We start from the raw sequence: 19,755 nt of genomic DNA on the forward strand, positions 1-19,755 counted from the left end.
TTGGCATCAGAGCTATAAATCTAGATTCGTATAAATTTTATCTTAAAGAAAGATTTAAAATATCAACTTGACTCGAGAAAAAGTTTAGCGATTCTTAAGTAGCAGCTACTCTTCCATGAAGTATTACTTCCGCTCATAGATCTTAGATTTATATATTTTTAGGGTTTTCGAATCAATCGTTTGCTGTTATCAAAATGAAGCACTAGTTAAAAGTGAAGCATTTATGAGCATTGCTCGGGTCAGCAGGAGCAGCAGCAGCAACAACAGATCTGCAGCAGACAAGAGCAGCAGACATTCCAGCTGCATGAGGAGTTGGTCCAAACTTGAATGCAAATCGATGGGGCAATAAAACTATTAAGCCATTAGTAAGCCAAACACGAGTACAATGCCAAAAGTAAAAAAGGAGAAAAAAGAAACAAACACGTGCAGAGCTGGCAGCAACAGCTAAGCTAAGGCCCAAGCAACAGCTACAACAGCAACAAGCAATTAATGCAAATGTGCAGCCGGCAGCCAAATGGAGGCAAGGAGGCAGGGCAGAAGCCAGGCCAAGTCGAGCCACATCGCAGATTGTAGCCAGACAGACGAAGACATTGCAATGCCAGGCAGTTCAAGCGTCTGCTAATGTTGCACTGCCAGCCAGCCAACCAGCTGCCCGCTGCAACATTGTCTGTAACAGCAGCAGCAGCAGCAACAGCAACTTCAGGCCTGACAATACATGTGCGAGGTGCAAACTAATTGAAATCATTACACTAGTAAAAATGTTAATTCAATTAAAATGCGCGCAACAGCAGCAGCATCAGCGGCAGCAGCAGCAACAGCAGCAGCAACTTCTTGCTGACCCACAAGTGCCAGCAAAAACAACAACAACAGCAGCAACTGCAATATAGTCTAAGAAAGATATCATCGCAACATACTGTAGCCGCCTCTTTCACAGCAACAGCAACCACAGCAGCAACAGCAGCAACATCAGCAACATGTTGTTAGGTCAGGCAACATGAGCAACTCTATGCCGAGGCAGCAACAAATGCAGCTTGTGCACATGCAAATGCTGGCGTTGCTGCTGCTGCATGCCGCACTCTTAGCTGCATCTGTATTGGTCTTATTTTGGGGGCTGTTGCTGCTGCTGTTGCTGCCGCCAAGGGCGCCAATATGTTTGAATAGTGCATTGCATTTCCGGTTCGACAAGTAGCACCATAATAAATGCATTCAAGCGACTTGGCCAAGTTGAGAAGTTGGTAAATGCTGCTGCTGTTGTTGCTGCTGCTGTTTGCTGCCAATAAAAGGCAATAAGTTAATTTCACAGCAGCAGCAACAACAACTCTCTACTAGCAACTGCAACTTGAACAGTGGCTTTCTAAGGCCAAACAGTTTTATGGTCTCTCCTCTCTCGCTCTCTCTCTCTCTCTGTGTTGCCATAAATGAAATGCGAGTCCATAAGCAGGCAACGCACTATCGTTGTTGAGGTGTGAAAATGTTTGACCATATTAGGGCACGCGTTAACACATTCAATGTTATTATTATTATTATTATTATTATTATTAGTATTATAGTGAATGCAGCATTTGCATTTTTATGAGCAGCCCAAGCAACATTAAAATGTTAAAGCCCAAAATGTCAACCAATAAGCAACGGAAGCTGCGCGGATAAGCGAGCAGACCAAAGTGCCACAGGAAGCAGCCACACGCACACGCATGCATAATTATATATGTGTTTATATATATATATATATATTCCATCAAGAATCACATCGTAAATGCAGCCATTAACGATAAACAAATTCTACGACGAGCTGATCCAGCAGCCAGACAGCAAATATAAGCTGGGCATATCCCAGACCCATAAAATGACATATAAAAAAACACTTAAAATATTTTCAATGAGCGATTTTAATGGCTGCTCGCTCAGTCGAACCTTTTTTGGTGGTCTTCACCTGAGTCCATATGTATATAAATTTATATATATATATATATATATATGTCTGTATGTGGCTAATGCAAATGACGCAAACTGCGCACAAACTGCTGGTGTCGATATAACAATAAAACGCCCCATGCAACGCCCTGAATGTTTTGGGGCTGCTGTAGCTGCAACGTTTTGGTAGCCAGGCCGGATTAAATGAATGCCACAGCCAAAGCAGCCGCGAATGAGCAAAACAAAACAAAACTGCCAAAAAGACGAGAAAAACAAAAAACGATGCCAAAGAGGAAACTGATCTGACAGATCTGATTGTAAGCATGCAACAAAAATGTGCAACAACAACAGCAACAGCGACAGCAGCAGAGGTAGCAATACCCCAAACCCATGCGCCCCATCAAAGGCCGTGCCCAGGCACCGCAGTTGTAGCCTTCTGCCTCTTCGTCTTTAGCTCGCCCTGTGCCTGCCCAGAATCCTGTGCTCATCCTCATCTTCGGGCGCGTCGTGGGCTTGCGCCGCTTAAGCTTGTGCAATTTAGTGATCAATCATAGCGGGAGCAGCGAGCGGCCCGCACAACGCAACGCATCGCACACAACACACAACGCAGAATTCAATTTTAGTGCGAATGGCAGTTTGTTGCTGTTGCTGTTGCAGTTGTTGTTGTTGTTGTTGTTGTAAGAGTTGCTGCTGCTGCTGTACAGCAGCGCATCAGGCGTTTGCAAGGCGGCTGCTGCTGGCATTGGCTTCCACATGCGACGAGAAGGTGGAAGCCATAAATCTTGCCAACATGAGAAATGACTTTAGCAGTCGAAATGATGAGCTGCCCGCAAAACGCTAAGCAGCTACAAATCCAACAACTGTATAGGCTCACTATATAAATATAGTGTATGTATGTATATATGTAATTGTCAATGGCTTGGTTAACGGTTTGATTTCAGCTTTAGTTCGAAAACTGGTTTTACTTTCTGGAAAATTTCATCAGTTTTAGTTAGTTTTTAATTTTAAAATAATATATATAAAAAAATATATTTGTATTCAATTTTATTTTTATTTTAAGCTTTTCAAGTTAAGCTTCAGTTGGAGATGGTTTTTAAACGGAAATCTTTTTGTGTTCGACTGACAAATCTTGGCCTCTGCTATGATAATACATAAATTCAATCCGATTCTTCATTGTTCAGTTGTCTAGTAAACTACGCTCATTTATAGACTGTACACAATATCTATAAAATATTGAAAAGCTTTTCATTGCGTTGTTATTTTAGCAGCAATAAAATAATACTTCAAATACTTTGTACTTTGCTTCATAAATAACTTAATTCATTAGGCAGTTGACTAAGACTTGCTTTTGCCTTACTCTGTCTATCTTTCTGCTCTGACCTACCTTAACTTCACCGAATTCGTAAGACATAATATGTAATAAAAGTTATCATAAGGTTCTCTTACCTCTTGTCTCCCTCCCAGTCTAACCCAATGTCATCGTATACTTAATATTTTTTTATATGTAATAATCCTGTATAAAAAGTAATAGAAATAAGCCTAAACATTGTGCTTATACTTAGCAAATAAGCAACGATTCTTTCTTGTCTCTGTGTCTCTTATACTGTCTTACTGTCTCTCTCTCTCTCTCTCTCTCTCTCTCACTGCATTTTCTTTCTTTGTCTCTTTGAGTCTCTCTCCTCTTTATGGCTTACATTATATACTTTACGTTATATATTACATGTTACATAATTTTCATATTCCTTATTTCCTCTTATCTTTCTCTTGGCTTACTCCAACGTCGTATGTACGTAATATTTTATACGTAATACGTAATCTTAGTAAGCATCGATGAACTCATACTCTATTTTATCGCTCTCTCACTTTCCTTATCTCTTGCTTTTTTAATCTCTCTCTTTCTCCCACCCTCTCTCTTTCTCTCTCTGTTTCACACACTTGTTCGCTGTTCTCAGTCTCCCTCGCACTTACGCTTGCTCTGGCTTGCCCTTTTATGTATTATCTTTACGTTATCTGCGCCATACGTAACACGTAAGTTACGTTAGAATTTACGTAGTGCGCAATCGGCACGGGCACAGGCACTGACACTGGCCCAGGCACAGGCTCAGGCTCAGGCCCAAGCACTGGCACAGGTCAATGTAGCTGCACGCCCCCCGCTGCGAATTAATCGTTTTTAGTGCCGGGGCTGGCCGCCGCTCACTTGCCGCCCCGGTCTCCCATGGCTGATTAATATTTTTATTTTGTTATTTTTTTATTTTTATTCGGTTTTTTTTTGTTGCATTTGCCAAGCTGTTGCCAGTTGCAAGTTGTGCGCCTTGTCTTGTTAGCATATCTCGCCTCGCATGCGCTTTTTGCATATTTCGTTTGTTTGTTATCGCTAGCTGTTGTTGTTGTTGTTGTTGGCTGGCTGGCTGGCTGGCTGGCTGACTGGCCTGGCCTGGCCTGCCTGCTGTGTGAGTGTATTATTGGCGCAAAAGTCCAAGTTCAAAGCCATATTTGACTTGGGAAAAATCAATAAAACGATCGCTCGCTGGGGCACATGCGTGTGAGCCGCACTCTATATAGATGTATATATATATAAATAGTAGTATGTATATGCCAGTGCCTTTCTCATAATGAAATTATTGCCCAGTGATTGAAATCTATTTATGCTAATTTACGTGTGCATTGCGCATTTGCGAACTGGCCAACAAGCAACAAGAGGCCGCCATCTGCCAAAGCCAAATAGAACTGAATTCAGAATTCTTTTTCCCTGAGCAACATTTCCGCATTTTGAGCGCAGCTGCAAACGCAGCTCTGGTCAACGACGCCCACCCAAAAAAAAGCGTATCAAACGCAAAAAAGCCAAAAAAAGAAATAGAAAAGAAAATAAAAATAACTTGGTACTTGATCTTGATTAGAAGTGTTTGGGTTGTTGCGGGGCACAAGCTGTTGACAATTTTCAATTAAAATGACTTGAGCTGAGAGTGCGACTGTGTGTGAGTGTGTGTGTGCGTGTATATGTTAATCCGCCCACGCCAGAGTGTGGCAACGCCTTAGCCCCCAACATGACTGACAATTCCAATTCGGCTTTAACTTCTTTAGCCCATTTGAACTGTGAATAGATTCAATATATATATATATATATAAATTTTAAGCTCTGCTACTCTAGAAAAAATTGTCATGTGAGGCTTATGTAAAGTTTCGTTTGCTCTTGACATTTATTTGCCTGGCTTTCAGCATTTGACGTTTAATTATAAATGGGTCGCAAAGCTTGGCTGTCCGCCTGTCTCTCTCGCGCCATTGTGCCTTAATTTTTGATCTCTGACTCTGTGAAGTGCGTCATAAAATCTGCGCACACAACTAAACCACAAGGCGCCCATATCGAACAGCGATTTCATATTTTGTTGTTGGGATTACCTTATCCAATTAGTGACGGCTAGCCGGCCAGTCAGCCAAATCCCCACAACAATCGACGACACATAAAATGCTAAAATAACTATACAAGAGTTGCTTCATGGCGGATTAGAGGCAGCATAGCCGGCGGGGATCGCTGGTATAGAACAAGGCAACGGGAATAGTTGACGTTATACGTTACGGCTATAGGAAATCAGAATCTTGCCAGTACCAGTGACAGAGCCTGTGCTAGTGCCAGTGCCAGTGCCAGTGCCAGTTCCAGTGCCGTAGCCAAGTGCAGTTAAGTTTGTTTTTGTCGCACTGCGCGTATGCGAGGAGAACAGGTTCCCAAAAACATTTTGCGCCTCGTGTGTGCTCGTCGTATTTGTGATATATTTTATTGTCTTTTGATGTGTTTTAAAATCCCACAGCAAGGAATCGATAAAATTTATCGATGCTGTCTGCCAGTCGCCTAGAGACAACGCAAACACACACATACTGCAAAAACTGGTTCTAGTCCCTGGAGGCTCTGTGGAGTCGGTGATAGTGGATGGTTTAGTCGGTGCTGTTGCACGGGCATGGCGACAATTTTAAGTGCGAAATTAAAAGTAAAACAAGCGATTAACATAAATTTTAAGCAAAGCGCAGTTAATGTTCGCCTCGCTGCACGCTTCTGTCTGTGACTCCAACACCCTCTCTCGCCCCCCTTTTCACCCCTGCCCAGACTCCGGACCATGTTTTGTATAATTTGCATGAAGCCAAGGATGAGGCACGAACTGGAGACTTGAGACTGTTGGCTGTTGGCTGTTAGCTGGAACTGGAACTGGAACTGGCGGAAATTGTCGCCTTGTTGCCGGATTAAGACATTGTACGATTCAACTTTTTTAATGAAAACTAATGCAATTTATTGATTATTGTTATTTAATAATGTGAGAGCGGGACAGACGAACAGACGAACGATACTCGTATTATCTGCAGGCCGGTTCTCTGACAACACAATTAACGCGTATCGAACGCAGGCTCTCGGCGGCTCTCGACCGCCAATTTGACAGCTAATTTGGCTACAGTTCATCTAGAGGCAATGCCACTTGCTCCAGCTCACCGGAAGACCCCACTGACCCAAATACGGATGGTTTGAGTGTCAGTTCTCATCTTATTTATTTTTTTTGTGCTGTACTGCCCAGCGGTGCGAACACACTATGTGGTCGCTGGCAGTGATCGCAAAATGCATTATTTATGTTGGATTTGACCAGCTTTCGTGTTCAACTGGTGCGCAGCTCTGACGCATGTTCATGTGCTTCCAGCCTTGGCCGAAACCTTAACAATTTGGCATCATGACAAGCGCGCTTTTGGACCGATGATGCACGCTTGTCAGCCGCCTGACAGAACGCCAGCCTCAGTCGCAGTCCCGGAGAGAAATGAGAAAGGGCTGCGAACTGTAGCTGTAGCTGTAGCTGTTCCTGGTTAGCATTTAACTGGCATTGTACCATGGCCTCCTTTGGCTGGTTAGCGTTCGCACAGCTTCTCGGGCTGTTTGTTTTAGCGCCTGTTGTGACAGGCGTCTGCCACGTTTTTGGCACTTGAAACGGGCCCAGTGCCAGTTTCACAGTTTGCTGCAAGCCGAGTAGGCTAGTGGAGAGGAGAGGAGAACAGAGCAGAGCAGAGCAGGTTGGGTTTGCCAACCCAACTCAATTGGCGCGTCCAACAAGTGCCTGAGATAAAGCGAACACTCATTACGCACTGATCATGATCACAAGTTGTCAATAAAACATAATACGTGTACTTAGATACTTCTGCCCCGCTCAATCTGACTTGCAGATACTCTTTCGCAGGTTGAGTTAAAGTACTAAAAAGATGAATGTAGAGAATGTCTGTAGAGAGATCTTAAAAGTTACTTAAAATATTTGGTAATTGTGGCATTAGCTTATATAATTTATAGATTATAACTGTCTGTTATAGAGATAATTCAAATTAAGTCAAATTTGTTTCTTATTGATAGCATTAGCATTAGCATTTCATGTAAGTCAAAGCTCTTATTGCAAGTTTATAAATGTGACAAGAGCTACAGCTTATATTTCTTATGAAGATCCTAACATTCCGTACTAAAAGTAAATCAAAATAATTTCTAGAATAGTTTTATATATTTCAGATATATAAAAACCAAAATTTGTAACTCAAAGATAATTCCTGTTAGATCTACCTACTCTGCAGTTACATATAGATTAATATAGCTTATACTACCTTAGCTCAAGGAGACATCTATAGCTCTCAGACTCTGTTAAGTAAAGAGCATTTTTAAGCACTTGCAACTTTTAGCAGTTGTTGCTACAAACTAGCAGCTTGTTTAAGGCTCGCGCGCGTCAATAGTTGTCGCAGTTGTTTAAGTTGCTAGAAATAGTGTTGGCTTGCCAGGCGTGACACGAAAAGGCACGAGTTTAAGGAGAAGAATGCGGCCGGAAAAACATTACGTAATAAGCGTTTATTGTTCAATAAGAGATCTGAAACCAGATGTTATAGGCAGGCGTACTGAGAGCGAAATATATTTTCTATTAGGCATTAAGAGTGTATGAGGCAATTTGTAGACTTGTTCTTCTGTTTTAAGTTTTAATTCGTTTAATACAATTTAATGAAATGCTGAAAGTTTTAGCTTTTCTCGCACCTCAAGCTGTTTCTATAAAACCAATGGGAAACTTTATTATTTTATGATCGAGTATACAAACTTTAGGAAGACTTTAAACTCTCATAACTTTTCATATATGATAGCTCTAGATTGATAATATAACTGAGTTTGATTAGCCAACAAATTTTCCACAAAGAAAATTGTATACGAAAACTTCCCAAATCGTGCTACGTTTTTCATTCCAAGGCAAGCTCATCACTAGTTGCAAGTGCAATGCACTGTCAAAGGATGCTATACAATGGGGCCACCTCAACAACAACAACAACAACAACAAAAACAACTGTGAACTGCAAACAACAAACTGTCGACAGTTCCATTACATAGACCAAACTTGGCCCAGGCAGCTCGAGCTCGGCTCAGCTCGATTGCCCACTTCCCAGTGCGTAGCGGTACGAACAGTAAATGTTGTAGTTAAGGCAGCAGTTAGCTGAGATGTTGTTGATGACAGCAACGACGAGTCGAACTGATGCGTTGATGGCCCGCAAAGTTTCTCACACAGACAGACAGAAAGAGAGGGACAAAGATGGGGAGAGAGCGAAAGGGAGAGAGAGTTGTTCAGTCTAAAGTCTGGCTTGATATTCTTTGGAGACTTGGCCCCATCTAATTAGGTGCAAACGTTTGCGGTTTTGGGCGCGGGTGCAGCACACTTGAGATTTTCTTTGTTTCTAGTTGCGATTGAAAACATGAATTCAAAAATGCCGCAGCAACAGGCGCAGCAGCAGTCGCCGCAGCAGCCTTGCAGCCATTTGTGCAACGAACTGCTTGAAATTTATTGCTCGTTGTTTTGTTTTTCGTTTTCTGTTTTGCTGCTTTGCTAATGAAGTCATTTGCAGCGAAGGCCGCAGGTTCAACGTGATTTGCCTTTGATTAAACATTATGGATTATAAATTGTCTGTCAATCCCTGTACCAGTGCCAGAGAGTCCGACGTTGTTCTGACTCCAATTGCAGTCCAATTGGCAATTGTTCACGCCATGGCGCATATCAGCCAACTTAAATCAGCCAGCGGGCCAATTGGGCATTGTCTTTGCCTCCATCTCTTTCTGGCTGATGACGCACTAGACTTTGGGCGAGCGCAGCAGAGCGAGTGAGAGCGCGTTGATATCGCTGTTCGGTATCTGTAGGATTATGTAAAACTTGCTCTGCTTTGATGTATCTTACGGTTGTCTGTTAGCAAAGGCCCAGCCACATATTGTTTTGCGTTTGCTGCCTGCCTGGCTGCCCACGCAATTGATTTGATTTTTGTGACACAATTGAATTATTTATTGGATTAATGCCCAAATGGAAATGCGACAGGGCAGCGCAGCAGCAGCAGCGGCAGCAACAGCTCAGCTCCAAAGCGGAAATGTTTCCATATTTCCATGTAGCTGCAGACAGCTCCAGCCTCCTCCAGTGTGATGCCAGCCAAAAGACTGTGTCCAAGCACATACACAAAACAAAGGCCTAAGAATGTTATTCATGGCAATCCGGCAGACCGACTAGACAATGGCATATAGACAATCATAAAAGCATACAGTTGAAAGTTATGGTCATGTGTGACCGTTAATGCCTGCCCCACTCACTCTCTCTCCCCCTCGCTCTCTCTGTCTGTCTGTCTCCTTCTGGCCTGGCCTGTCAGTTGCTAAGCACTTGGCAATTTGTTAAGATAAGACAAAGCAGAAGAAAAACAAAGCCAAAAGTGTCAAAAGTTACGCGCTCGAACAAGATTGTCAATTAAGTCGAGTCGAAGACGTGGCACAAATTTTATTCCAAAAACCAAAGTTGGAAAAACATTGCTGAGCTTCGCCTGGCAGACACTTCTCACACCAATGCTACTCCCTCGCCTCCGTCTACTCGTTAAGATCTACCAACATTGATTATGCAAATCGAGCCGCCAGATGTCGCTGCTGAATCATGGCCAATGAATGGTAGAAACGATATATATGTGTATGCTCAATAATGCGAGGTTCCATTGCAAAATTGCTTTATAATTTAATGTTTATTTTTATTACGAATTGATTTGATTTGATTTGTTTGATTTGTGCGTTTCACATTTTTCAAATTACTCAGCTCGATTGCGGACACTCCCCAGTTGGTCTATTGTTTGGCCAACAGTCATAGGCTACAAGCAGGAATGTTGAATCATGCTATTTGCTCAACTATTAAATACCTCACAAAATATCTAAGCAGTGATAGAAAGAGTCTAATCAAAGCTTGCATAAACAATTCGATTACTTATCAAATACGATTAACTACACAGCATATCTCATATATGATATAGGTATATCTATGAGATAAGAGTTCTCTTTCTTATAAATTTTAAGCTAGTTTATTCAAAATATAGGCAAACTTGAAGAGTTGAAAGATTTTGCTTAGAATTAACTATGCATTCTGGCTTCTTTCTGCGACATGCATTTGCCAAACATTACAGACTTTTATATAGTATCCACAGGGTATATCTATACAGCAGGAGTAGAGCGAAAGAGAAGGTAGCTGTGTTGCTTTGGCTTGGCAGCCGTCTTTATCATGCCTGCAGATCTTGATTTGGCCACAATTGATTAAAAATGTAAATTGTTTATTTATTTTAAACGATTTTATTTCACGTTGATTTGGAGAGAGTCGTCGTCGTCGTCGTCGTCGTCGCCGCTGTCCCTCTGTCCACCTGTCTGGTGTGTGTGTCCGAATTGCCATTGTTATGCTAACAGAAATATGAATGACTCTACGAAATGATTGTTTATGACGCTGAGGCACCCTAACAATGTTTCTACCCAGCACACACACTTAAATATAGTTTGTTGTTGTTGTTGTATTGATTGTTGCCTTTCGGTATGGATTAAGTCATAAAAAGGCCGTAAAACTTGTCGAAAAACGCGCACGCACTTGGATCTTTGGCTAGTTTCAAAGACGATAGGCATACTTCGTGGCATATATGTATATATAGCTAGTAATATGGATATAGATATGGCCATTAAAATATGGGCCCAGTCGCTGGCTGTCGGTTCACATAAAAGGCGTTCCTTACGCTGTGCCACATTAAAAACGAAAAACAGAACGCGCGCTACCACCAAAAATGCCATAAAGTCTCCTCCAATCTCACAGTTATGTTACCGTTTTACGACTCGACAGCTATGCCAGGCCACGGAACAAGAAGCTCGATATAAATTTGATTACTTATCGCAAGCCAGCACTGCCCATCGCCAGCTACTGTTGACAATACCTACGTGTACGTATATATGCCATGTGGCATATCTTTCAGACCAAGTGCTCTCGCCTCTTCGACAATCTTCTAATGAGCAAAAGACCCCAAAAGACTTCCAAAATCAATTCAAATTTAACGCTTTTCAAGTAACACAAAAAAAAATATAATATCAAGTGCGGATCGTTGACTGTCACAAGTGCAGCGCCCTAAAAAATAATAAACAAGCAAATTGTAAGTGAGCTCGACAGGTGAATACCCTATGCAAAGCTCATGAAGTAAGAGAAAGCTTTCATTAAGACTTAGAAAATAAGCCTTGAAAAAGTTGGCATAAATATTATGAGAGGCAAACTGCTCTAGTCTTAAAGGCTTTATATCTATAAGAATTTGATATTTGATATTTGTTATAGAGATAGTTATCAAAATTTTATGTTATCTAAGAGCTATTAATATCATATATATAAACTTTTATATATATAGCTTGCATAATCTCTGAGATTATTGTGTACGCACAGTTGACTATAGATGTTTTATCTGCTAAAATATATTTATTTACTATATAAGCTTAAGTTTCCAAGGTCATATTCCAAAATTTATAGCTCTAGTCACTATAATCTTTGAGTTCAGTGAGCACAAAGGGCATATATAACTCTATTTGATTTTAAAATTATCATTTCTGCTGCATATAAACTGCTGCTCAGCATATGATGATGGCTAAAAAGTCGAATTTCTTAACTCTAGCCTTCATAGTCTTCATAGATCTTTGAGAATAGACAAATATGCATGACTATTACTGGGCTATTGACTATTATAGTTATAAGTATTGAAATGTATTTATATCAAATTTTGTAGCTCTAGCTTCTATAGTAGCCGAGTTCCCTGAGAACAGAGGCATAAAACCTGATTGTAGATCTCTTATACATTTTTTTCAAATATGCATTTTTTTGACTAAAAACAAATCCTTTGTTAGCCCATCCCTAATTTCTACAGGGTATATATAGACAAACAGACGACAGCTAAACAGCTGCACTGACATTTCGGGCCGCCCCAAAAACGAGGTGTGTGGCAAGTCAAGTGGCAACCACAATAAATAAACCAGAAAAAAAACAATGTATATCTAAGAGAAAAATTGTAATTTCAACTGAAACATGATAAAGCGGATTTGGGAAAATGTTGGAAAAATATATGGAAACATTAGGTAAACATGAGCTTCGTTTAATTAAAGTGATTGTGTTTTGAAATGAAATGAAGTGAAATGTATTTGAATACTTGCCACACGTTGGTGCCGCGTGCGTCCAATTGTAAAGCGTCAGAAGCGTTTAAAATTGGCAGCAGCAACTGGCTGATGCGTTGCGACAAATGCATTCGGTGGCGGCTCAGATTGTGGTTTGTTGCTTTCGTTCTTTAAGCCAACACCTTGCAACAGCAGCAGCAGCAGCGGCAGCGGCAGCGGCCGTCGCGCCACATGACGTGCCGCTCAGCCACATCCTTATGTGGCAACTGTTTTATATTTTTTTAGCTCTTTTTTTTTTGGACTCTCAACTCCTGTCGCTATGTTTGCCAACTGAAAGCAGCCAAGAGTTGCGCACTTCTTGGTATTTTTTGGCCTCTGTTCCTGAGTTTGTGTCTTTTTTTTGCGGTATTCGGTTACCAAAGAGCTCATCAAATTTCATTGAGAATGCAGCCATTGAAAGGGCGTCCGGCGCCCGCTCGAACTAGCTAGAGACAGAGGGCGAGAGAAATTTACATATATATATATATATTTATTTGTGATCGAGAGGCAACATCATCAGCATTAAAATCGAACAACGCGTTAATCAACTTTCGATATGGTCAATTCAATTGGCCCGAGCTATGTTTCAACTCTGTTGCTTATACAAAAATGCGCATAAATTAATACAGTTTATTTATCAGGCATATTAATGGCCGCAGATTAAGACATCATGAGAACTCTCATATTATTATTTTTTCTCATTTCATTTCATAAATGAAACAAAATGCGGACAAGCCATACGAAACTTTTCCAAAAGCCATCACAACAAATGACTGAATCTTGAGACCTGAGAAGAGTATAGGGAAAACAAAAAAAGAAGTTATATTCAATCGCATATGTGTGTGAGGGGGAACAGCCCCCGCTGTGAATTTATGCGAAAAGAACCGAACGCGCTGTCGCCTCGGCATGGGGCTGGGCCTGGGCACTGAACACTCTTTTTGGTAGCGATCGTCACACTACTCTCTGTCCGGCCACATATCCATCTACGTCTGCGTCTCCGCCTCTGCATTCATATTTAAAAGAGAGAAAGACGAAAAAAAAATGTGGCCAAGTGTCATGTGTCATTATGGCACCACCACCAAGCCGCACCACCACTGAGAACAGTTATGCCTTCATCTGTGGCTTCTTCTTCAAAATGGTTGATTTTTTTTTACATTTTTTTTTGTAGGCTCTGGCGCCATTTTGTGAACAAGTGCCAATTACTTTCTCCTGCTCTGCCAAAAAAGAAACCCAAAAGAAAAAACACAAATTGTGGCAATGGCTGTTGGTTGATCGAGGGTTACGTGCAGCAGTGGCAGCAGCAGAAAAAAAGAAGAGTTAATGATGTTGCCACATGCTTTTCATTGGCGGCCCCAATGATGATGGCCGACTGGCTGCCGTATGCCGGCTGCGGTTCTGCGTTCCCATTGCCAATTTACCCCTCCTCGCATTGCGGCTACTGCAGCAGCGGTTGTTCCCATAAACGACTTCAATTACATGCGAAGTGTGCGAGTGTGTGTGCGTGTGTGTCTGTGTGTGTTAGTGATTATGAGTATCTTGGTCTGCCACTGAGGCGGAGCACCAGCAAAATGGCGGCAGCTGCTGCTGCTGTTGCCGTTGCTGTTGAGTTTTGCCGACGGTAAAACGACATTGGCATTTAGCACGAAAAAGGGAAAAGCAAAAATCAGCAGCAGCAGCAGCACTTTCTACTTGACTACGCGGCATGACGGATGACGGGCAAGCAGTAAGCTGTCCCGGGTGTCCCTCAGCTGCAAGACTAACGAGCGATTCCGATGTCGCTGCTCTTATCGTACAGCTACTCCTCTTTGTGGCCGTGTGTCCTCTATATAACTCATGTATCGCTGTGCTACGTCCAGCCTACTTTGTGTTTTTCGGTGCTTGGCATTTGTTGTTTGCTTGCAGCAACAGCAACAGCAACAGCAACAGTTGCCTGCGCCCCGTTACCAATACCAATGCCAAAAAGCGCGGATTGAACGCTGATCGCAATCGCGAAATGCTGCCAAAACGCTTCTATGCAAAGTGCCGCGCTTCGATCATGGTGCCTCCTGCAACGGCTGCTGCTCCTGCTGCCCTCCTGCGTCCTGCGTCTCGCTTTGCCTTGCTCTCGCACAGCTCTTGCTCCTTGTCGTTGTCTTTGGCTTGTTCTTGCTGCAGTTTAACAAACTGCGTTGCGTTTCGACAAGCGAAGAACCTGTTGTTGCCTCTCGGCTGTTGTTGCTGCTGCAAGTTGAGTGAGTTGGTTTGGGTTGGTCCAAGTCCGAACGCTTGCGCGCCTATCAAGATGACCAAGGGGTGAACAAATTCATTCAGTCATTCATCGAAACAAATTGGTTGACTGATGATGACGATGACGACGATGAGGCGGAGAGCGAGACAAACACACAGACTGACAGACAGACAGACAGACAGATAGCAGCAGCAGCAGTAACTGCAACTGCTTGTCAATCGGGTTCCCGCGCCTCTGTGCTCCATGCGCATCATTCAATTTTTGCTGCTTGTCGTTCTCGTTGCCATTTCTTCAAATCCTGCGTGTGGGCAGCATCACTGATCCATCCGGCTACGGCACTGGGAGCCCCGCGCACCCAACAGCTTCGCGTGTCAACGTTTGAAACAATTTTATTTATTTGTCATTAGACATGGCGGACGTGAACGCATTCCGAATGCAAATGCAAATGCCCGTTGCTTGTGTCGGCCCAACACTCGGCGTGTCATCTGATACGCGAGCCAAGTATAACAATTACGGGGCATAAATAAATGTTTAGAAACAGAAACGAAATCCAACAAACCACAATCTACGATTGCCACACACGCTCGGGCGGCGACATTACAAACGAAATGAAATCAATTTGTATGCGGACATTTTGGATAACAGGCAGTTAGCTAGAGCAGCCTGACCAAACAGATACCCAGTAAAAAAATAATTGGATATAGCTGAGAGCTCAGAGCTGAGCAGCTATAGAACATTACAGTAACGAGAATCTGCAGAGTTTTATATATTTTTTATTAACTGAATCGTTACTCTCCATTGCTAAGATTTTTATCTTCACTTGCCGTGCAATCTAACAGAATAAATACAGTGAAAATTAAAGCTATATTAGCAGAGACCGAAACATTAAGTTAAAACGGCTTGAGAATTGTAAGAGAAATCTTATTAAATTGCTTTGGGATCTGCAAAACTTATTTTATTTAATGATACTTAATTTTTGGCATATACAAACAAAAATCTTATATCGGAAAATCTTATCTTGGAAATTAAAATATTGCAGCAAACGTTGAGAATTATGAAAGAATAAAAGCTTGAAAAGTTGAAGAAATTTGAATTAACTGAAAGTCACAAACTTTTACATAAATTTTTATTGAATCTTAACTAAAACTGTTGGACAATTGTAAAAGAAGAACTCAAAAGTCTCAATACAATTCACTATATGGTTCAGTAATAGTTAGATATTCCCAGAAATTTGACACATAAAGTGTTAAATATTTTCCATTATAACATTTCTTGAAGCAAACATTTCTTGATTTGTCAATTTAATGGACAGCGAATACTCTCTGCTGTGGCATGCTATGCGTGGTATATTGAATGTGTATCGCTGGCGGACAGGTCTAGGCGGTAATCGAGTTGGCGGCGCTGACGCTGACGCAGATGCTGGAATCGGAGTTGGAGACGGTTGACGTCTGAGTCCGAGAGTCAAGAGCTGAAAGCAGAGCAATTTACGCGCAAAACGCATGCGCGTCCCGTGCTCTGCCAGCGTCAATATTACACACAGCTTTGGCTCCTAGTGGGTGGCAACCAAGGGGAGTAAGCTGTTGGGCGGGTGGTTGTCTTAGTGTATTGTATAGCTGTGGCTGTAGCTGTAGCTAGGTGCGCATAGACGCGGTGGGTGTGCGCCAGTTTTCAGTTATATTTTTGCTGCACGCCATGCGGATCAGCAATCATTTCAGCTGCAGCAGCAGCAGCAGCAGCAATTGCATAAATTTCACATTTTTATGACTGATAGTGTAAGAAATAGGCGTGGCACATGTGAGATGCCAACTATGTGAGCTGCTTAACCCGAGCAACTCAGCCATGCAGAGCAATTGAATTTTCCAGCAAGCACAAGGCATAAATTGCCAGCAAGCGATGCAGATGCAGATGCAGACAGAGTCCAAGTCCAAGTCGAAGTGTGGCTGCTGTTGCCGGCGACGTCGCAGTTGACGTCGCAGCTGCAGCCGCTGCCTATCGCCACGCATTGATCAATTGGGCGTTGCCCAGGCGCTGCGTCTGAGTAATGGCCAGCAAGTGCCCGCGGACATCATTTCCATAATGTCCTTCACAGGGCAGCAGCAGACGACGACGACGACGACGTCAATGGCAGCTCCAGACTCAGGTGCAGAATGAATTGGTGAACTATGCAGGGCTCGCTGCTTGCTGCTTGTAACCAGATTTGTATCGATCGCATTTTATGCCACAATTTTCGTTTGATATTTATGTCGATAATAAAATGAAGATGATGAGCGAAATTGCACTCAGAGCGGTGCATGAAAGGGGCGGCAGCGGCTCACTTCCGAAAAGGGCAGCCCAAATTGCAGTAACAATTTTGAGTGGCCAATCAGACCGAGCGCAGCTGTCTGACCAGATCAATCTTCCATCATTATTATTTGCAGTTGCAGCAGCTGTGTGTGAAAGCTTCGCAGCAGAGCCTAACTGTTATCGCAGCCATTTTGAAAATCTACATATGTAAATTGGTCAACATTTCTTAATGGGTTTTATGACAGCCATTGGATTGTGCGCTCTTAGGTCTTTATGTATGCCGCGCGAACATATATATATATATTTATGTGGAAACCAGTCTACACAAAAAAAAAGTCTAGAAAGACAAAAGCTTCATCAAAATGTGATCACATGTGACTCTTTAAGTGTCTTCCACACACGAGGGCAGCCAGCAACAACAACAGCAGCTACAGCAGCAGCAGCAGCAGCAGCAGCAAGCACAGTAACAATCCCAACGTACCGATCGATTTTGATGGAAGATTAGCAAAACGCTTGCAGCCAAATAAGCAGGCACTGGATGAATATCTATACTGGCTAATAACAATAATCAGGCATGGCGAGTGCAGCAAGTACACGATGTAGGGCTGCATGTTGCATAAACGTATACATATATAAGGGGCAGCATAAATAAGTTCTAAAATAATAAAAAAAAGAAAAGACGACACATCCGGATGGGCTGTGCAGCAGAAGAGCAGCCAGCAGAACAGCTGTCAAAGCCAAAGATGAAGATGATGAACAACAGCAGCAGCAACAGCGACAGAGACAGAGAACTGAGACTGAAGGGAGCTTACAACAACCAACACGAAAAACAACCAGCAACAACAAAAATAAGAGCAGCAACGTTGTCGAGTTGACGTTGCGCCTGTTTAGCTAGCGTTGGCAAAAGAATTTAAAATGCCTCGGGTGCAAATTACCACGAAAACAATTTCGAGTCTGTTGCCGCTGTGTTGCAAGTGCAGCAGCAGAGTAAAAATGGCAGTAGATTGCCAGGATAAAGTATGTTGAAAGGATGCAGCTTGCAGGTGAGAGCGAGAGAGACAGGGAGAGAGAGAGACAGAGAGATAGAGGCAAAGTTGCTGATTGCCACTGCTGCTTCTGTTGGTCTGTTGTCTAGCTACTCAGCAGACGACACACACTGCCATCAGGCGGCACATCTGCTGCTGTCATTGATGAAGCATAAAATTATGGGAGGCAACATGATGGCGCATATAAAAATGGCCGCTACTTGGATTAAAGCTGCTGCTGATGCGAGCGTTGGTTGGCTGCCAACAGCTGGACGAGCGGACGGCTAAGTTCTTGGTCTGCTTCTAAGTATGGCGGCAACGGCCGCCGCAGCTGCAAGTGCTAGTTGCTAGCTGCAAAAACGGCTGGCGCATAATTAAGCCGTGGTCAGCATGTTTTGCATGGCCGCGATTTAGCACACTTGAAAACGCGATTGGCTGCAGCGATTGGTGGTGGCACCAACAGCAGCAGCAGCAGCAGCAGCAACAGTAAGAGCAGCCACTGCCACTGGCTGCCAAGCCAGGCTCATAGATCATTGCACTTGCTCTGCCGCATTCCAAGCTGCAAGTTTAATTCTTTCTTCTGTTTTATTTTTCTCTTTTTTGGGTTGCAACGAAAGACTTAGGCAACAAACTTGGCGCAGTTAGTGTCACAGCGCATCAAATGTCAGGCCATTGCATTGTTCAATGAATTTTCGAAAAATTTACTCATGCCCTCCAGGTGCAACACACACAATTTCGATAACTGTTGCAACACCTTGACACAAGCACGCAATACGCTTTGCTTTGAGCTGATCTGATCTGCATTTGCCGCAAATCCTTGACGCTGTGTGTGGCTCAGAGAGTGCCCCATACAGGCACACAACCTGACAACTTGGCAAGCAAAGTGAGTGAAAATTTGTAAAAATCTAAAGGGAACAAGAGGCAAACTGGCTACGTAATACACTTACCATATAAGCTTTCTATAAAGCTAATGCCATCAGATCTCTTCTAATTCATAAGTTCTTTGTTTTTTCATGTATTTCAAAAAGCTCAGCATTTCATAGTTAGTATATATTTTATTATTATTATTATTATTATTATTATTATTTAGTATTTTGTGTACTACGATTTCTCTTCTTCTCCTTCTCGCTTATAAAGCCTTAACTCCTTATAGATTATTATTATGTTATTATATTACAGATTATCTTTAAATCTTCTCAACTCACCTGTCATATTTGTAGTGCATTTGTTATTCGTTGTGTTTTGCCTTGTATGTAATCTACCTGCACTTGGTTGATTGCAAATTGCTGTCGCATTGCGTGCACATTTTAGCCACAATCCTCTCTGTCGGCTTCGTATCCTGCGGACGTTCATAAACATGACAGTTTGAGCAATTTCCATCAATCACTTTTTTTCTCATTTCTTTGGGTATTTTTTTGGGCGCTTTTTCTTTTTTCTTTCCTGCACAGATTTCGTGACTTTTCGGGGCACGAACGCTGGATGCTGCCGCTGTAGCCGGCGCTGCAATCAAAAAGTTTTTAGCCTCAGTTCGAGTCGAGCAAAAATTGCAAGTTAAATATTTTAACTTTATTATAGAAATGTTTTTTCTTTTGGTCCTGTCCATGACGATGGGAAAGCAATAATAAGAGCGACAGCAACAACAACAACAACCATACCGCATGCTAATGAATGCGCAAATACAACAACATAATTTAAAGAACGATCCTCAAATGCAATCAAGGCGTAGCCAAAAACCCTCTCACCTACAGGCCGCAATGTGTTCTGTTCCAATTTTTATACAACTTTGGCACCAATCAATTAGCACCACAAGC

This window comes from Drosophila hydei, unplaced genomic scaffold (genome assembly GCF_003285905.1).
Source record: "Drosophila hydei strain 15085-1641.00,03,60 unplaced genomic scaffold, DhydRS2 tig00008122-arrow-pilon, whole genome shotgun sequence".
Classification (NCBI taxonomy): domain Eukaryota; kingdom Metazoa; phylum Arthropoda; class Insecta; order Diptera; family Drosophilidae; genus Drosophila; species Drosophila hydei.